This window comes from Passer montanus, unplaced genomic scaffold, assembly GCF_014805655.1.
Source record: "Passer montanus isolate IOZ18808 unplaced genomic scaffold, ASM1480565v1 scaffold17, whole genome shotgun sequence".
NCBI classification, from domain to species: Eukaryota; Metazoa; Chordata; class Aves; order Passeriformes; family Passeridae; genus Passer; species Passer montanus.
This window is the reverse complement of record NW_024364270.1, coordinates 1,106,638-1,122,179: the sequence shown is the minus strand read 5'-3', so window position 1 is coordinate 1,122,179 and position 15,542 is coordinate 1,106,638.

Sequence of the window (15,542 nt, the reverse complement as noted above, 5' to 3'; positions counted from 1 at the left end):
ATCAAATAAAGCTACATTACTTCTGAGATTGTATAATATTAATAAACTATGAATAACCAACTGTAGCTATTAAGTATATTTTAATAGGGTTTTAATTATTTTATTGTTTATTGCTTGCTTAAATTCCTTATAATGGTAAAATCATTGCACAATATTTAATGTCAAATCAAATAAAGCAAAAAAAAATCATTAAGATCATCTCCCCTGTCAATCAGATAATTCAGGAAAAGAAAAAGATTCTTTTACTTTACAAAAGTTGGTACTTGCAGTTCCATAGATTTAGATGTCATTTTATAGAATGTTTGCCCTTTTCAATAACTTCCCTGTTTATCTCCAGAACTTATTTATATTTGTACTCTCAGTGAAAATATGAACTACCAACTTGGATCTCAGGCATGACACAGAAAAATCTGACCATTTTGGTTGAATGTGGTTATCCAAAAGTATGTTTGTACTGGAATTGTATATAGATGTATATGTATCATTTACATATGAAAAAAGCGTGGGAATGGAGAAGAGATGGAGGGTAAAAAATCAGGCAAAGGAAATTCAATGCACCAAATTCTTCCTGTTTCTTATATTAGTATTTTATTGTTCATTGTAGCTCCAATGAAGCAGTTATGTTCATGTGTGTGCTGGAAGAAGAAGTCTATCACTTCTAGTGAGATTCCTTAAATATTTTCAAGATGAGCAGATGCTTGAAATAAGCATACACTGGGCCAGTGCCCAACAGCACTGCTTGGTATTTATTATTAGTAGTGCGTGGCTAATGTAATAGTTACTTCCATTCTAAATTCTCTCTTCAGCTGTTCATAACGTCCCAAACCAAATTCCTTTTAAACCTTAAATTCTAAATACTTGGCCTCATGCAAAAGACAATCTTTGTATATTGGTTCCTGTAAATTCTATCCATCTGAATTCACATTATGTGGATAAGACAGAAGTGATTAGCATGAACTCTTGCTCAGTTTGTTTTTTTTTCATATAACTGATAATAGCCATGAATTTTCAAGCATGGCTGAAATTGCAAAATTCAGCCTCTCATTTTACAACAGATCTTCTGCAGATGCACCATGATTCACACTCATGAACTGATGTTCACCGAACTCAAGGAAAATTTGAGGATGATCAAAGTTTCACCTGTATGGTGTTAGGAAGGACTGAGCAGGCACAGTCCCTGCCAGGGGCCAGGAGCCATGTGGAACTGCCAGCCGGGGATGTCCATGAGGAAGGACAGTCCCACCAGCCTGGCAGGGGAGCACCCCTCAGCCCCCTGCCAGACGTGTCCGTGGTGACACACCAGGGGCTCAGCTGGAAAGTCTGCTCTGTGAGTCAGGGTCTGGCTGAACAGGGTTCACAGCCAGGCAGGGATGGGACAAGGCTGGGGACATGGCCACCTACAACTTGGACAGGGACAGCCCCAAAGGCTGAGCTGAAATGGGGTCCACTTTAATGCCTTTCATTCTGCAAAGAGCTCTTCATAAAACTAGGCAACTGGACAACAGTAAGGCAGTTTATTACCCAAACATTTTAAACCAGAAAGTTTTTAAGAGAATGAAATGGTTACATTCTTTAAAATCTTTCTTTTCTAAATACATATCATGCCACGCTGGTTCCTATTGCTCTGTCTGTGTATGAATGCTACACAGCATGCGTGAAAATATCATTTCTATGACATACCTTGCCATTCTGTCACAAATCACAGTGCAGATTTAGATAGTATGCAAATACTGAAAAACTTTGGCTGCTCCTATTAATATATTCAAACTAATCTGCTAGTATAGAGAGAACTAATCATTTGCAAACTAGAGGCATTAACTAAGTACATAGTCTGTATAAGACAAAAATTCCACTTCAAAAAGCACAATAGATGGAAATCTCAAAGAAAAACATCATATGATAATTGCTAATAATATGATAAATGATAATCCTTCTGGTTTTGAATGTAGAATGGATATTCACTGAAGAGCTTTGATATACAGATTAATCTACATTCCCTCTAACTGAATGGTCCCATTTGTTTTTTCTTCATTAAATGCTGCCCAGTTGAGTTTTGCAATCAAAATTAAGAAATAACTTGTCAACATTTTCAGAGGGGTTGAAGATCATATTGCTCTTGTTCAGTAGAAAATAATGACACTACTCCTAAAGAAATATAGAAGTATTTGCAATATCAAAACCCTCAATATGTTTTTTTCTTACCTTTATAAAATAGAAATGTTTAAAACACACATTGAAGAGCTTGGATTGATATAAACACCATCAGTAACAAGGTGTTTTACATCAAGTTTTACTGGAGGCTTTCAAACTCCATTTAATACCAAGAAAAATTTATTGCTATTGCAGGTTTCAATTATCGGCAACAAGGGTTTCTCAGCTAATGTTGACAGGGAAAATCCATTTTCTGTGCAATTATAAAAGTATTGGCAGAGACATGGGAGATTATATGCCATCACATGTCTTGAAAAGGTGCTGAAAATGCTTTTGTTCTGTACATGGCAGGATTCAATATTTTTTTGTCTGTCTGGCCTCTGCTGCTTCTCTTACATCAGACTAATTAGGATAAATGGACTCCCATTTGACCCTCTTCAATGCCTGTGGTACATAAACCCAACCTATAAGATAACACAAGTATTACACTTAATCCCCAGTTCAGCAGAGCACTTAAATGTATATTTTGAGACCCGATTTAAAGGTATGTTCAAAAAGAAACATTTCTTAATGGCACTGGTGAATTGGGGCCTTAACAGGCTTTCACGGTCAGTGCTTGAGGAAACCATGAATTAATGTAAATCCTTGGAGAGCAGCACTTCTTCCACACCTCACACCAGCAACACAGCTGGACTGCCCAGCATGCTGTGTCCCAGGACTCTCTACATCCAGGCACTGCTCCACGGAGTGGCGAGATGCACAGAGCACTGCGTAGCCACACAAGGAAGCAGAAAATCCTAAACACAGACCCAGATAAAATTCTCAAACCAAAAGCACTCTCCAGCAAACATTCTTTTCTTTGGAAATCTATTTTGATGTAGTCAACATCAGGATACCTCGTATCGTATAAGCAAAAGTCTGACACAAAATGGGAGTGCTGGTATTTATTTGCCAATTAAGGCTTCTGCACTATTTTTCTTAATACAAATTAGAACAGCTCATTCCATGAGAATATCCATCTATTTCAAGTGAGCTTGGGTGAAGCAACCGAGGCACTGGGCACCTCTAGAAGCCTTGATTGCTCAGTAGGAAGGAAAGGACCAGCATTTCATATATGCCAGTATGGTCTCAGGAAAATCACTTTCACAGACAATAGCCATCAGCATAGAAAGACATTGAATGAAGTAAATATCACTTAGGTAAATGTGTTATGAATTTGAATGTAACATTGCCTGGTGACAATACAGGGAAAAAAAATACTATAAACGAAGACTTAAATTCAAATGTAATGGCTTTGAACTTTTTCTACAGCATACCCAGTGCAAATTGGTTTTTAACCATAAATAAATGTTTGGTGGATAAAGCCTGTAAGATCTGCTGGCAAAGATGCATGGTCAGAGCTATAAATATGTGGGAAAATCTAATAGTTCAAATTTACTCCAAAGGTCATCCGGAGTATAAATGTATTCTCAGAAAAATTATGCAGAAATTCTATCATTCTCTTCTTCACATGGGCTGAGATTGCAGGAAATAAGTAAGTCCTCACAAAATATAATGACAGGAAGAGAAAAATGCCTGTGCTGTGACTGAATCCAGTTTCTTCTAACAAATTATTATGTGCTCTGTGACATAAATTCCAACCATTAATCACTTCCATAGGCATGAAGCCAGAAGAATAGCACTATTAAGACCGGTTTCAGCTAACCCCTGAAATATTTTACTCTTGAAAAGGTTGCATTTTTCTAGACAAAGGAGGTTTACATGCAGCTTGGCAAGAAGTTAATGTGAAAAGGAAAAGCCAAAACAAAATCAACTTACAACTGCAAAGCTTTGACTTCTGAATGAAATGGTTTCTTCATATGTTTTGCCTATATATAAGCCAGGAAACATATATAATCAGTGAGTAACAGTGCACAGATGTACTTAAGTCTTGTTAATGTGGGATGCAACTCCTCTGTCATAAAAGGAAAATGCAAAGTCATTTACGTCACCGACATCCAATACTTGGGCTACAGGGAACATGCAAGAACCGTGTGTGCTTGCCAGATCAAAATATAAGAATAAATCTATACCACAGAAGATGCCAAAGACTTTTCCTTTGCTTGCAGATGGGCACAAGGTCCCAGGAGAGCTCTGGCATTGGGAGTGTTTCTAAGATGGCTGTAAGAGATCCAGTTCACACTCTTGTCCATAATGAATGGGAACAAGCTACACTTTGTGTGAGTACATATATGCTAATTAGCACCATTTCCTCTGCAATTATATTTTTATTAAGCACCCTTTAACAGAAATCAGACTGATAGCAAGTCCCCCCAAAACAAGCACACAAAAAAGCCCATGCCTCTTCAGCTGCAATGGCAGGGAGCTTAGATTCTCAGTCATGGCTATAAAATTGCAAGAGAACACCATACAACAAAGCCCAAAAAAATTGTTACAGGATTTCCGTATGTACATAAAGTAAATAAAAACATGTGCAGATACTTCCTATCCTCTTATATCTCAATAACACTAGCCAATGAGTTATCATAACATTCTTGACAGCAAGAGGCAACTTAACTTTCCCTTCTTCTTTTGTTCTATTCTAAACATTTATCCCAGGGAGTGGAATTTAAGTAGATATTGGGCATGTCAGGTTTTACAAAGAAAGCTGAGCATTATTTATCATCCATTTATAGAATATTAACAGCTTCATAGTCCTTTCCCTCTTTTTTGTCACTGATATTACACACTTTTTTCACTGCTGTGTCCACAGAATTAAAACTAGTAAATGAAAAGAGAATGGTCCAAGGATGCTGAAGGTGAGCTCTGGGACTATGAAGCAGCAAGAAAAGTGTGCCCCCCTCCCATGGGATTTTCCCTCTCTCCAGATACCACAGCTCAGAGCAGTGATGCCATGATGGAGCACCAGCACTGCTGACAGGTGCTCGGGACTCACCATCTGTGCCTGTGCTGAAGGCAGGAAACCAGCTGCAGGCAACTTTCTCTTCTGTATTGCCACATTTTGGTGCTCTTCAATCTCTCCACTCCTTCGATCTCTCCAAATAAGGTCTGCAATAAAAGTAATAAGAAGAATGAAGTGGCAATGAATTTCTTAGGAAGAACAAAATGCTAAGCAATAAAGCTATGCAAACCCAGCATTATTGATGTTCATTTTTTTAGTATTGACAGATGTACAGCAGATCCTCTGACAGATTCTCTGTCCTTTGTGTGTTTAACCATGGTACTTCACAAAGTCTTATATTAGCCTACTTTTTCATCTGTGTCACAAGAGTGGTGATGCTGAGATGGTAATAGACTTATCAGGAAAAACAAAAATTTACCTTATTTGACATTTAAAATTAATGTGATTTTTAAATATTATTTTTAAAACATTTTACATTTGAAAGCAATACATATTTTGATACATTAACCCAATTTCTATATTGTCAGCAACCTGATTGGGGTTTTCTTAATCGAGAGCTTTTCACATAAAACACATTAATGTCATAGGAAAACACAGTCCCAGAATTAATTTTTACTAATTAAAGTAGAAGATGTATCCTTTGTTACCTCAGGAGGGTGGAAACTGTGTCCTATCAGTTGGATGGGACACCAGTGATACACATTCTCATGCTTAGGCTGATGTAACCTAAGAGATGAAACTACAGTTTCACTCCAAAACAGAACTGTGCTAAAGTCAGTCTGTATATAGAAATACCATCAGTGATACTATAAATGGTCTCTACATAATGGTAGATTGTTGAATTAAAACATGTCTAAAATTACAAAAATGCAGCAATATTATATTTGCTTTCTGTTCTGTGCAGAAGTAACAAACTTTGCAGATGCAGAATGTCAGTAAGCATCTCAAGGAAAAAATCTGCATTTGTATTCTGAGAATTCAAAGGCACTTAACATGAATTTTGTAATTTATTGCCATCATGGGAATCATAACTTTCAGGAAAGCCTGTGAGTTTCTCAAACCATATTCCCAGCATCAACCTATTTACAGAAAGAATTTCAATGAGAATGACAATTATATGTGGGGCTGATGAAAAGCATCTTTTCCCATATTGGTGCTGCTAGAAAATGCCAGTCAAAGCATATTTCAGAATTTTCTATCTTAATTATGAGATTAGGGAATGCATATACACAAATTGTTTCCAAAAATTAAAAAAAAAGGAAAAAGAAATTGCTGAGTTTTATATATTTCATTGCTTACCTTAGTGTATTAATGTCTATGCAAAATTCAGCATAGCACAGCCAATTAAAAACATGAGTTGATGAATACTTACATTGCAAATTGGCCTCTGGAAAACTCTTGTCTACCATCAGTCAGATCATCACAACAATTGCTACAACTGGTCTCTCAAACACAATGTCTATGTGCTCAAAGTCCTGCTTCTACACATTTCTCTTTTAAAAGCTACAAATTATTTGGGTCATTTATGCAGTTACTGTATTTCTAGAGTGCTTAGCAGACATGACAGTGTTCCCTAATCTTGCCCTCAAATGCCATTAACACAAGCTTCAATTAAATGAATGATACCCTCTACTTCCCAGGAACACAGGATACAAAGAATGTGTAGGTAAAATTTTCTAGCACTGCAAATTTTACACCTTTTTTTGTATGAGAAAGATAAAACCATCATTAAGTCAGAAATTTTTGTTCCTCTTGGCTCATCAATAAAATCATATCCATTTGAAAATGTTCCAGATGTGCATTTCAGATGGAGGATCTCTGCTTGGGATTTATTCCCCAAAAATAATAAAATCTGACAGGACTGACACCTTCAGCTGCCTCCTAAGTGCTTCCACAGTTTAACCACAGCAGTGCACATCTCAGCAACATACAAATTTCATAGAAATGTGAACAGAAAAGCAATGTAATTTTGAAGAAAGTTTAAGGGAGAATTCACCATCCAGAAAACATTTAACATCTGTCATCCATTCCACTCAGGACATAGATGCAGACATAGCAATTTTCAAAGTATTTTGACACTGAGAGTGCATTTCTATCTCTGGACAAAAGTCCTACCTAAGAAGCTCAATATGAAATATTGTTCCAAACACGTATTTCTGAGACTGGCAGAGAAATATTTAAACTTTTGGTACCACAACATGGCTGGGCACTAGCTGGTCCTGTCACATACATTGAGCCACACACTTTTACGCTGGTACCTTGTATGTAACAGAGCTCCAGCCTGCTGCTATTTTATCATGTTGTCCCAAGCCTTAACACTGCTGAAGTACTAATTTATGCTCCAAGTAACATTTGAATGGGATAGCCACAAAGGAAATAGTTGGGTCAAATGTTACCTAAAACTGTGATTCCATAATTAGCTTAAGCTGTGGGAATGCAGGCTGCCACCAACCCTTGTGTGCCCATTGCTTTCCTCTCATGAGCACAAACAGCAGAGTTCAGCTCATACTGGTTATGATCTACACATTGAGTTATTCAGTATGGACTTAGATGAAAATGTGATTGTCTGTGAAAGTTTATCTTCAGAAATGTCTTCTCCTGAAGTTCTTCAGGATGAGCTGCTGCACTTCCATCCACGTTCCTTTCAATGTAGCTTAATATGCAGTTTTTCTACAAATCTTTGTAGAAAAATCAAAGTGAACCAGTTTAGGCAACAGTGAAGTTCTAAGTCAGTCCCAAGTCCATGCAAACTGCTAAAACTACTGCTTAATGTTGGCTATCAAAGTGGGACTGTAAATTCCACCTTTTGAGGAAGAGCTTTTGGCTCAAGCAATCTCAAATACTGCCCTATTCCACACCCTCAAAAAAGTACACAAATCTTCAAAATAATCAGTATAGACACGTGTATTGCAAAACACTCCAGAAAAACAGCAGTGTGACTATTGGGCAAGGGGGGTACACTTCCCCTGCTCTAATGCAAGAGGCACATGCTAGGCAAGGAAGACTTCCACAGAGGAACTCTCCACTGACCTGGAAAATGCGGTTTGCACCAGCAGCCCTAGGAGTTCAAGCCCCTACTTGTGTGCATTTGCTTGTATTGAAGAAACAGACCCTGAGGCATGGTGCAGGGCATTTGAATTTTTTTTTTTCTTAATTTGTGAAAGGAGCTTACTCTGAGTTTGGGAAATTTTCTGGGCTTTTTACCTGAAATGACTTGCATCCCAGCCATGTAAAATAATGTATCTCAGTATTGCTTTATACTAGGGAAGAGGAGTCCTCAGACTGAGATCCAGTACCTAGAAAATACCTTGGAAGTATTCTGCTGCCCCAGAAACTAGTTGACAGATTTCTCTCTCCTTTTGACTGTTATTATTGAAAAAGAAGAAATCCATATTTGAATGTAAAGGCATAGGCTCCCCAAAAATCATAAAGTTGGAAGTCTCATAAAGAACTATAATTACGTTAATACTTTCTCTGTTACATCTGTTCTTTTCAGAAGCCTCACAGAGATGATTAAGCAGAATCTTGCCCCAGCTGTATTTTCAGAAAAGTGGTAGCATCTAAAACATGGCTGTTCTTTGAACACAGTGTTTTGAGGGAACAGCAGAACAGTCGGTGAGCAATTATGGGTTTTGGCCAGTAATCAAAAAACACCATTAAAAGGGTTCAATTGCAATTATAGTTATTTTCTTGGCAGGTATTAATGATTGTGCTTAATATTTTAGTGGAGATATTAGGTTTCTAATTAGATTAGATGTCTAACACCAAGTATTAGATTTAAAGAATCAATCACTTTAATGGCTGACTCATTAAGATACAGAGTCAACTATCTCGGAAAATAATTTTAAAATCTATTTTTCTCAGGCAAGGATGTGCAAAAGACAAAATCAGTATTGAATAACTGGATTAGGATGCAAAAAAATGCAGGTATGCTCCAAATGATGCATGCTGCAGAAATGCTTAATGAAAGTAGGCCAAGTTTAGTGACTTACAGTAGAAATTTACCTGGGCACTCAATTTCTTAGCACAACTAATATTACTATGTAATTCTGGTTTCTTTCTGCATGCTTAGTATGACCTATCTCTGAAACAGCCTTAAAGGCAAACACTGCTATTAAAACAGCATCCTTGAAATTTAATCAGTGGATCTCTTTCTCTTTCTTTCTCCTTCTCTTTCTCTTTCTCTTTCTCTTTCTCTTTCTCTTTCTCTTTCTCTTTGTTTATATAAGTTAGATACATCACTCTTTGGAGGACAAGGGCTCAAGCACAGCTGGTGTCTCAGCAGAGAACCTTTCCACAAGACCACGACAGGCCCTATATGCCACAGCCCCCTCAGCCAGCACATATCCTAAAGCTCCCTGTTATTACCAGTGTGGGTATTCTCTTCCCAAGTGGCAGTGGGCTGCCAGCCACCACCAAAAATTACAGTGAGGGTGGTGAAACCCTGCCACAGGATTTCCCAGAAGGTGGGGGATGCTCCATCCCTGGAAACACTCAAGGGCAGGGTGGATGGGGCTTTGAGCAAGCTGGTCTGTTTGAAGCTGTCCCTGCTTACCACAGGCTGTGGGACTAGATGCCTTTAGAGGTCCATTCCAACCCAAACTATTGTATGATGATTCTGTGTTTTGTAGAGGTAAAGTCACTAACAGCAGTCCTTGTAGTCAAAACCTCTGGAGTTCAACATACAGCAAAACACGGAATTCATTCTTTTTAAATGAACAGGGGCTGCTGAGCTGCTTTATTGCTGCAGGAGAAGGGATGCTTCTTCTTTCTAAGTCACAACATTAACTTCTGGCACTCATACTTCTCAATTCTAAAAGCACTGGAAACATCTAACCCAAATTCCACTTAAAAAAAATAAAATTAAAAAAGAGATGTTTTTAGGTTTTCCCAAACATTTTCAACACAGGTGATGCTGACAACTGTGTGGAAAAAATCCAGAATACAACAAAGATGATTGTCCAGCTCATAGTCTCTGTACAGGTACCACACACCAATTAACACTAATCCTTGTCAAAGTAAAAATCGAGTTTTAAAAGGAACATCTAGCTAAAAATTCAATTGTGATTATCCAAATCTCTGTCTGGCTAATGAACCACTGTTCTTCCTGCTAGTATCTAAGAATGTCAAGATTACACAAGATTCATTGATGTTTTAAAAACGGTATTTAATTATTAACACTAAGAACACTCAGTTGAAAGCTCTGTCTTCAACTCTTTTCTCTGTTGCTGTTTCAAGTGTAGTATTTAGGCAGCTGTGGCAGTCTTTTCTCGCTGCTGTTCCAGAGAGGCGCCTTGAAGCGGCATGGAAGTACTTTGCTGTGTCTGGAGCCATGAGCTTTGTTTCTGCCCTATGCAAAGTGAGCAGCAACAACATATCTGGCATACATCTCCTGAGACTTAATGCTGAAGAAGCTGACTTCAGACAGCTAAATAATTAACCTTATGAATAAGCAAAGGATTTGCTGCTGACCCACTTCCCAAAGAGCCTGCATGAGGCTGACTACACTCTTGTTCCATCAGCACCACAGCAAACATTTCACACCACTTTTTTTTGTCCTTCCCTCCATATTTTTCAGTGCTGTGAAGCTCCAGGAAGTGTCTTGAAATCCACTCAGCTGTGGAAAAAAGGTCTGGGAAAACTAAGGGCTGCTCAGCACTTTATGGCCCAAAGGCCCCTTAGTGGTCTTGGTATTTTTGTCTGAAGTTGGTGAAAGACTCCAATTACCTCAGGTTTCTTGTCCCAGCCCCTGTGCAGGACGCTGAAGGAGTTGCATGCAGCCTCTGCACATTGGGGTGAACACGTGTGTGATGGCAGCATGGAGAAATGAGGCGATTTCAGCCATCCTTGTGCCTTTTGAAGCCCCTCTAGACAAAACCTAGGTGCAAGCAGTGCCTGAGGGTGAAGTGTGTCCTCCTCTCCTCCCAGCTCTGTTAGCACCAATATGCTCCCAAAATAAAGGGGGCCATATCTGTGTGGATACTTCTGTGCTGATGAAGCTCTCCCAGCAGAGACAAGACTGCATCAACATCAAAGGAGGTTTGCTGGCTTGGTTTTATGGGTGAGCCTTCACATACACGTCTCTCACAGAAATAATCAATGACTTCAGGGTTTTCTGCCAGCTCCCCCTCCCTCTCTATCCTGCCCTTGCTATGTGCCTGGTCGTATGTTCCACATATGCAAGGTGCCACTGCTTACACATTGGAATTCACCAATATGCTCCCAAAATAAAGAGGGCCATATCTGTGTGGATACTTCTGTGCTGATGAAGCTCTCCCAGCAGAGACAAGACTGCATCAACATCAAAGGAGGTTTGCTGGCTTGGTTTTATGGGTGAGCCTTCACATACACGTCTCTCACAGAAATAATCAATGACTTCAGGGTTTTCTGCCAGCTCCCCCTCCCCCTCTATCCTGCCCTTGCTATGTGCCCGGTCGTGATGTATGTTCCACACATGCAGGGTGCCACTGCTTACACGTTGGAATCTGGTGTCTTTCAGGATGCTCCAAGGTACCGGAGGTATTGCTTGGCTTTGCAGATGTAACAGAGAATTTGGTGTCTTTCAGGATGCTCCAAGGTACCTGAGGTAAATTTACAGAAGTTCAGTGCCTTCACAGAGGAGCAAATGGAATTGAGATTGATACCCTAAGAGCCATAAAATGGCACCAGACATGCTTAAGCATCTGCATGCCACCCTTATTTCCACTGACAGTAATGGTTGCTTAGGCACTTTTTACACATGTAGATACCTATTTATAGACACTTAAGTGCAGTTATTTTCATCTAGAGCTGAATCCTGCTCTTCAATCTCTGCAGGACAGACCTCACCATGAGCTGAAAAGCCACTGCTATTTTAAGTATTTGGGGTTTTTTCTCCTTTAGCAGCATACATACTATTAATGTTGTTACATATGGGAGTTCTAATCAGGATTGGATTCAACCTGACACTCAAACAGAAATAAGCACATCTGACCTCAACTTTTCAAAATGCCAGGAAATAAAAGATTCAGAATTAAAAGTGATAGTAACAAAATAAGTTCAAATGTTGAGATAAACCAATTTATCTCAGGCTTTAGATGACAGAATGACATTACAGGTGATGGAGGCTGTTCAGTGAGGACAACTGAAGACAATTAAAGCACATTGGAATTTGTACAGAAAGAGTAGTTAAGAGTTTTGTAAACAGAGTCCATACTGCACTCCCAATATTCAAGCAGCTCTTACTGCTAAATTGAAACTGAACAAAATAATAGCAAACTCAGAGCAGAATATGCTTTGCTGTTTTGTTCAGAGAAACAAACTGAAGAATAATCTGCCTTCTGTTTCACAAGGTAGTGCAGTTATTAAATTGGTTTCATTTGTAACATTACTTCCATGAAAAAGAAAAAAATCCCTTTTTACATAAAAAAAGGGAAAAATGCCTCTATCTGGGCTGTCAGTGTAGCATTTCATATTTTCCTAGATTCAGTCTTACACATGAAATAAAAATGTAATGCTCTTTTTTAAAACTTCAGCAGCTACTGAAAAAACAAGGTGTGATAATAAGCAAAGATAGATTCCAGATTGATCCTGACCTTAAAATATAAAATCTCTCATCTTGTTAAAATGAGATGGCATCCTTGAAAAACATGAGACTTGTATAAATGGGCAAAAACCTTGAAAGAAGACTTTTTAATGCTAGGATTATTAACTACCAGCACTACCCTATTAACTGCCGAGGTATATTTATCCTGAAGCCCTATTTTCAAAAGGAATTGGACTCACCCTGAGCCCATTCAAAATGTCTCACCCAATGGCATGAATCAAACCAACATGTCTGTTCAAGAGCTCTTCACAGTCCTTCAAATAAAGGTCCAGGCTTCCACATTGTGCTCCCTGGCAGGTGAGCTTGTACCTCTCACAGCGATGGACTGCTGCCTAGTGCCACCAGACAGCTCTGTTCCTAGGCACAACCCACTGCTTATTGCAGCTAGACCTCCACTGAGAATAAGATCCAAAAGTAACCTGTCACATCTTACCAGAAATGTACATGGTTAGAAAAAAAAAATTAAAAACTACCTAATTGAGTTACAATAGGGCGAGGTGTAATGGAAAAAAAAAAACAAACCCCACAACATAATGCAGATGGGATTTAACAGGAAAAAGAGTATATCATCATTAGGCAAAGATGTGGGCTGTAGGAAACCAAAGAAACATTGAGAGATGCTTTTCATCCTGGAATAGCTTGGCTTTGTGACCTGCTTGCTAAGGGGTAGAGTCTTTCTCATGAAACTGTAAGTACTAAAGGAGATAAACTCTCTTCCCTTGGTCAGTGGATTTGAAAATTCAGTATCAGGGATTTTACAGCAACAGATGGCATATCTGTCTCTGAGTTTCCTTGTTATTTTTCTGCCCTGTAAGAACATCATGATGGATTTGCACCTACATATTGTACACATTGAAATATAATTTGGAATAACTTTACAATTACGTAATTGTCTCCTCTTCCCATGGAAAACCTTGTCATTTTGAGTCTGAGGATAATTTCACAGTAACTTATGGAATCATGAAATGGTTTGGGTTGGAAGGGACCTTAAAGATCATCTAGTTCCAATCCCTCTGAAATAGGCAGCAACACCTTCTACTACACCATGTTGTTCAGCGTCCCATCCAACCTGGCCCTGAACATTTCCAGGGGTGGGGCATCTATAGCTTCTCTGGGCGAGCTGTCCCAGTGCCTCACCACCCTCACAGTAATGAATTTCTTTTTAATATCTAATTTAAAACTACTCTCTTTCATTTCAAAGCCATCACCCCTATCACTATATGCCCTTGTGAAAAAAGTACATCTCTGGCTCTCCTGCAGACCCCACTTAGATACTGGAAAGCTTCTACAACTCACATTTCTTCAAATTAGGGTTCCTCAGGATCACTAAATTAAATTATTCCTTTAACTTAGCCAGCTATTTTGAAACTGAGAGACCAAAGCTCACCTGGGGATAAATTAATGGTTAATGGCCATGCGGATGCACCTACATAACTGAACTTCTCTCCTGTGTTTTCCCACATTGCTTTGTGTCTGTGTGTGCTGTGCTGTCCTGAGCACAAATTGCCTGGATGTTACCTCCCTGTGGAAAGGCTGGCAGGCAGCCACAGGGCCCCATGTGTGACCCTGTACTCCTGGAACCACACTCCAGCACTACTACAGCAGTTGTGCCTCATGCATTTGTATGGAGCCACGCAGAGGTCACGGACTTGGCAGTCTGGGAAGAGGAGACCATTTAGTCCTGCCTCAACAACAGCCGTGGTGATGTGAAGATACACAGATGTATATCAAAGCCATACTGAGAGGGGTCACTCTGGGAACACTGCTCAAAGCAAACGAAGGGCCTCTGGCACAATGATTTAAAAACAAACCGCTGGAAAGAAGCAGAATCCTGGCAACTCTCCAAGTACCTTTCCCAAGTACCTCTGAGCAACAGATGGAGTTTTTCCAGCAAAACCACCAGTTATGTATAACGCAGACAAAAGGCACAGAGGAGTTCATGGTCCTTACCCAGGCCTCCAGTGACAGCGAGCTTCCTCTCCCCATGCTGGAGCCCAGAGCAGAAGCTGGGAGAACAGAAAGCTCTTTCACCCCTGCACGCACGCACGCGGAGCGGGAGCGTCTAGCCAGCCCGGGGCGAGTCACTGTGGGACTGCCGTGGTTTCAAATAAAAATAGTGTGATGGAGGTATGTTTATGAAAACATCAAATACAGAAAAGAAAGGCAATGTAAAACACACTTTCCTTTTTATAAGGCATATTTAGCATTTTACAAGGTATACTTTCCCAAGTGAGGAATGGAAAATTGCTAAGACATTGAAAGCACTCAGACACGGTGTCATTAAATGTTCATTCAGTACAGTCATTCCAAAGAACTGCATTCTGTATGTGCAAGTAACAAGAAAGACCTTAAGACAAGAATTGCTCTCTTTTGGCATGAAAATCGCAGCCTTTATCAGTGTTGCAGATGTAAATAATTTTCCATTCCCATCTGCAGCAACTTTGGCAGATTGTGCTTTTTGGTGGCATCATTGGCGATTTTTCTGCTTTGTCTCTTGCCTTGCTGAATAAGCTGATTACTGATTCTTGGTAGCTTCCATCAGACCAACATCTTCCACACAGGAGGTGGGTGTGTGAGTGCAAAGGCTCACGTGCCTGCTTCCTGCCATCTCCTGTCTCCCAGCCTGTGCCTAAACCACAGGCTAACTATTCCACAGCTTTAACCTGATTACTCTTAAAATTAAAAGTACTCAAGTTTTCACCCTGACTATTCTCTAGGGCAGTTTAAGCCATGATACCTCTTATGTGACACTTTCTCCACAGCTGGAGGACTGCAACAGCCTTATAAAGAATATTTGAAGGTTACTATTATATCTGTCCTTCAATCATATCAAGCCTCAAACTATTTGCAAGAGTCAACTACTGCAGCAATGCTCTGAAATTTTCCGTTTCTCACACAGAACAC